This window comes from Delphinus delphis, chromosome 7, assembly GCF_949987515.2.
Source record: "Delphinus delphis chromosome 7, mDelDel1.2, whole genome shotgun sequence".
Classification (NCBI taxonomy): domain Eukaryota; kingdom Metazoa; phylum Chordata; class Mammalia; order Artiodactyla; family Delphinidae; genus Delphinus; species Delphinus delphis.
In genome coordinates, this window is record NC_082689.1 from 84,637,884 (window position 1) to 84,643,356 (window position 5,473).

Below are 5,473 nucleotides of genomic sequence, written 5' to 3' on the forward strand. Positions count from 1 at the left end.
AAAATGATGGTGAATTAGTATATTAGTACATTATTCTTATGGAGCCAAAGGTCTATATTTTAGTTTAATAATTAGGATGAAAATAAAATCTTTACTAATATAGCTAGATCAGAAGATCAAAATAACAGTTTGACATTGACACCTATATTTACTAATATCAAGCACCAAGTCGAAGGTGAGACAGGCCAGTCTGAAAAAGTGGTTATCCAGGACACAGTTACCTGATACTCAGACACTCACCTCCTATTTGGGATTCAAAACAAAACCAAGAGTTCAAAATTAAGCGATTATTTTATGTTTAGTTTTTAAAAGAGCTACTGAAATGCTGTTACACATATTCAGGGATCTGGGTTTGATGGGCTGTCCCAAACCTAGTAAGAAATTACTTAAGTAGGGAGCTTACTTTGGAAGACCCAGAATACAGGTACCTGTGTCTGTTTAGTAATTACATTCACTGCCAGCAGTAAAGAGGAGTAGGGCTTGGGCCTGCACTCCCAGTTTCCTAGGGCAGAGGATGTGAGTATTCCCATGCACAAGATGTGGGCCACATGGAGAAGAGGGGCCACTTGTGGCCTCTTAGTTTCCTGCTGAAGAAGGCCTGGAAAGACAAGGGACTCCAACAAGGAGAGTTTGGGACGAGTAGACATGGAAGACCACGAGGCGAGAAGCAGGGGCAATCAGAAGAATAAAGGATGCAGCATCCATGCCACAAAATATTGTCAGAGGGACCAATGCAGGGCAGGAAGAACTCATAAAAGTGCCCATGAAAATCAGCATTAAATGTCTGCTCACCAGAGGGTCTCCATGCCAGTTGATAATGGCACCCGCCACATGGGGCTAGCTATACTCTTTCCCCACGACCTCTCAACCTCCTCAGTCTGACCTGTAAGAGGTCAGAAGTAACAAAATGCTGGAGGAGGAGGAGAAATGGATGGTAGGGGAGAACCAAAGAGAAGCACAGACTTCCCTGCCCTCTCCTGCTGCCCCAAGCAGGCCCTGATCTGGGGGAGAGAAGACTTAGTGCCTGATCAAGTTAGGAGTCAGGATTATTCCAGAAGATGAGTGTTCTATTTTCTGAATTGAAACTGGGTTTGTGACTTAAAGCAACCAGAGGACTTTTATTACCAGTAAATGCCTAGAGGGGAAATAGACCTGCTAGTACTTCTCTAGTGACTGGGAAAGACTTTCTTGGATTAAATAAATTTTAAAGGGATAGTGGCAGCCTAAAATAAAGTTATATTTTGCTTATGTTCCACAAATCCTGCATAAGCTTATAGAACTCTTCACTAATGCAACTATGAAGTATAAAGGAAAATACACGTCACATTTATTGATATTATAGTATTAACTAGCCATAAAATACTTCCAAAAAAATTCAGTAAATTTTGCTATGAGACTAGCCACCTCTTTTCAGGTTCTTCTATCGTTTAGCTAGTAGGAATTTGGTTAGAGCAGTCATTATCTATTGGGGTGATTTTGTCCTCAGGGGATATTTAACAATGTCTGGAGACATTTTTGGTTGTCACAACTGGGGGTTGCTGCTGGCATCTAGTGGGTAGAGACCAGGGATGATGCTAAACATCCTACAATGCCCAGGACGGCCCCCACAGAAAAGAATTATCTAGACTTAAGTATCAATAGTTTCATGATTGAGTTAGAGGCATAATTAACTATTGTAAGTTAGCCAGCAAAGCTGAGAAAAGACACCATTCAAAGCTTGCAGATTTAACAAATGAAATCTGGATAGCCTATAGACTATCTTCCCGTATTCTCACTGGCTACCTCTTGTCAGTTCCATCTCCTAGAACTTCCTTCTCTGATCTATCTATTCTTGGAGTGCCTCAGAGCTCAATGCCACCTTTCCTATTTATGTGTCTCTAGTTAGTGTCATCTCAATTTGTAAAATAAACAGGCTAGAACAAATGAGCATTTGGGTTGTTTCTACCTATGACATTGAAAGATTCATGTATTTAACAATTTTTTCCACAAATTCACAATGGGGGGAAAGAAATAATGTAAAGTAAATAGCAAATGAAGAGAAATAATGTACATGAATAATTTGATAAACAAAACAATTTATAAAAGTACGTTAGTATGGGACTTTGGTCCCAATACATTTTCCAATCAGATAGATTTAATGATATGGAAACTATAATGGTTCTGCCTTCTATTCTACATTCTGATTTAATTATGATGCAAGGGGTGAGCTTATTGGTGCCTGATGTGGTGCCTAGAGCCAAAGGGTGTTCAGTAAATGTTTGTGACATGAAAGAATAAAATATTTCCCATTGTTATTAGGGAATCAATTTTTGTGATTCTTTCTAGATCATGCAAGTGCATTTTTTTTCCTGGGAGATGTGGAAAGTTCCCTCCCTTCACTCTGGACATATCTCTAAACTAGTAGAAGTACTTGCCTATAAGCTCAGCTCTCAAATATTAGTAATAAGGGCAGATTAGTCAGTGAAATCAATGGCTACTCTCATTTAATAATCCTGAAACAACCTATCTACTTGATAAGAGTACCTTGGTTAAATTAAGTAGATGGTCATAAATAGATAGCTATTCTTCCATTTAGGGAAGAACAGAATTTGGAAGATGAGCAGAGAGGGAAAGTCAAGGTAAATTCTAAACAAACTTTCTGATTTTACATACAATCTACTAAAAACCTCTTCTGTTTACTCCCACCCTTTGCCTGCTTTATTAGATACATAGGGAAATTTATGCTTCTTCTACTTGAAACATACAATTTTATTAGGAATTTGACCACCTAAAAAGAGATCCAAACCATCTCATGTCTACAGAACCATTCCGACAAAATGGAGAAATACCTTTAATTTGAAATATTCTTGAGAGGGATCAATGTTACCCATGCCCACGCTAATTCTAAAATTAAAACTTTAATGTTTGGGACGAGGGGAAGATGGCGGAAGAGTAAGACGCGGAGATCACCTTCCTCCCCACAGATACACTAGAAATACATCTACACGCGGAACAACTCCTACAGAACACCTACTGAATGCTGGCAGAAGACCTCAGACCTCCCAAAAGGCAAGAAAGTCCCCACGTACCTGGGTAGGGCAAAAGAAAAAAGAAAAATCAGAGACAAAAGGATAGGGACAGGACTTGCACCAGTGGGAGGGAAGTGTGAAGGAGGAAAGGTTTCCACACACTAGGAAGCCCCGTTGCGGGCGGAGACTGCGGATGGCGGAGGGGGAAGCTTCAGAGCCGCAGAGAAGAGCACAGTAACAGGGGTGCCGGGGGCAAAGCAGAGAGATTCTCGCACAGAGGATCGGTGCCGACCGGCACTCACCAGCCCGAGAGGCTTGTCTGCTCACCCGCCGGGGTGGGCGGGGCTGGGAGGTGAGGCTCGGGCTTTGGTCGGAGCACAGGGAGAGGACTGGGGTTGGTGGCTTGAACACAGCATGCAGGGGGTGAATACAGCTAGCCGGGAGGGATGCCGGGGAAAAGTCTGGACCTGCCAAAGAGACAAGAGACTTTTTCTTCCCTCTTTGTTTCCTGGTGCACAAGGAGAGGGGATTAAGAGCGCTGCTTAAAGGAGCTCCAGAGACGGGCGCGAGCCGCAGCTAAAAGTGCGGACCTTAGAGACGGGCATGAGACGCTAAGGCTGCTGCTGCCGCCACCAAAAAGCCTGTGTGCGAGCACAGGTCACTATCCACACCCCCCTTCCGGGGAGACTGCGCAGCCCGCCACTGCCAGGGTCCCGGGATCCAGGGACAACTTACATGGGAGAACGCACGGCTCGCCTCAGGCTGGTGCAACGTCACGCTGGCCTCTGCCGCCGCAGGCTCGCCCCGCACTCCGTGCCCCTCCCTCCCCGCGGCCTGAGTGAGCCAGAGTCCCCTAATCAGTGGCTCCTTTAACCCCGTCTTGTCTGAGCAAAAAACAGACGCCCTCCAGCGACCTACACGCAGAGGCGGGGCCAAATCCAAAGCTGAGCCCCTGGGAGCTGTGAGAACAAAGAAGAGAAAGGGAAATCCCTCCCAGCAGCCTCAGAAGCAGCGGATTAAAGCTCCACAATCAACTTGATGTACCTGCATCTGTGGAATACATGAATAGACAACGAATCATCCCAAATTGAGGAGGTGGACTTTGAGACCAAGATTTATGATTTTTTCCCCTTTTCCTCTTTTTGAGAATGCGTATGTGTCTGCTTCTGTGTGAGATTTTGTCTGTATAGATTTGCTTCCACCATTTGTCCTAGGGTTCTATCAGTCCGTTTTTTAAAAAATATTTTTTCTTAATTATTTTTTATTTTAATAACTTTAGTATATTTTATCTTACTTTATTTTATTTTGTCTTTTCTTTCTTTCTTTTTTCCTTCCTTCCCTCCTTCCTTCCTTCCACCCTCCTTTCTTTCTTTCCTTCTTTCTTTCTTCTTCTACTAATTATTTCTTTCTACATTTTCTCCTTTTTATTCTGAGCCGTGTGGATGAAAGGCTCTTGATGCTGCAGCCAGGAGTCAGTCCTGTGCCTCTGAGGTGGCAGAGCCAACTTCAGTACAATGGTCCACAAGAGACCTCCCACCTCCACATAATATCAATCAGTGAAAATCTCCCAGAGATCTCCATCTCAACACCAGCACCCAGCTTCACTCAACGACCAGCTAGCTACAGTGCTGGACACCCTATGCCAAACAACTAGCAAGACAGGAACACAACCCCACCCATTAGCACAGAGCTGCCTAAAATCATAATAAGTCCACAGACACCCCAAAACACCCCACCAGACGTGGGCCTGCCCACAAGAAAGACAAAATCAAGCCTCATCCACCAGAACACAGGCACTAGTCCCCTCCACCAGGAAGCCTACACAACCCACTGAACCAACCTTAGCCACTGGGGACAGACACCATAAACAATGGGAACTATGAACCTGCAGCCTGCAAAAAGGAGACCCCAAACACAGTAATATAAGCAAAATGAAAAGACAGAAAAACACACAGCAGATGAAGGAGCAAGATAAAAACCCACCAGACCTAATAAATGAAGAGGAAATAGGCAGTCTACCTGAAAAAGAATTCAGAATAATGATAGTAAAGATGATCCAAAATCGTGGAAATAGAATAGACAAAATGCAAGAAACATTTAACAAGGACCTAGAAGAACTAAAGATGAAACAAACAACGATGAACAACACAATAAATGAAATGAAAAATACTCTAGATGGGATCAATAGCAGAATAACTGAGGCAGAAGAACGGATAAGTGATCTGGAAGATAAAATAGTGGAAATAACTACTGCAGAGCAGAATAAAGAAAAAAAAATGAAAAGAACTGAGGACAGTCTCAGAGACCTCTGGGACAACATTAAAGGCACCAACATTTGAATCATAGGGGTTCCAGAAGAAGAAGAGAAAAAGAAAGGGACTGAGAAAATATTTGAAGAGATTATAGTTGAAAACTTCCCTAATATGGGAAAGGAAATAGTTAATCAAGTCCAGGAAGCACAGAGA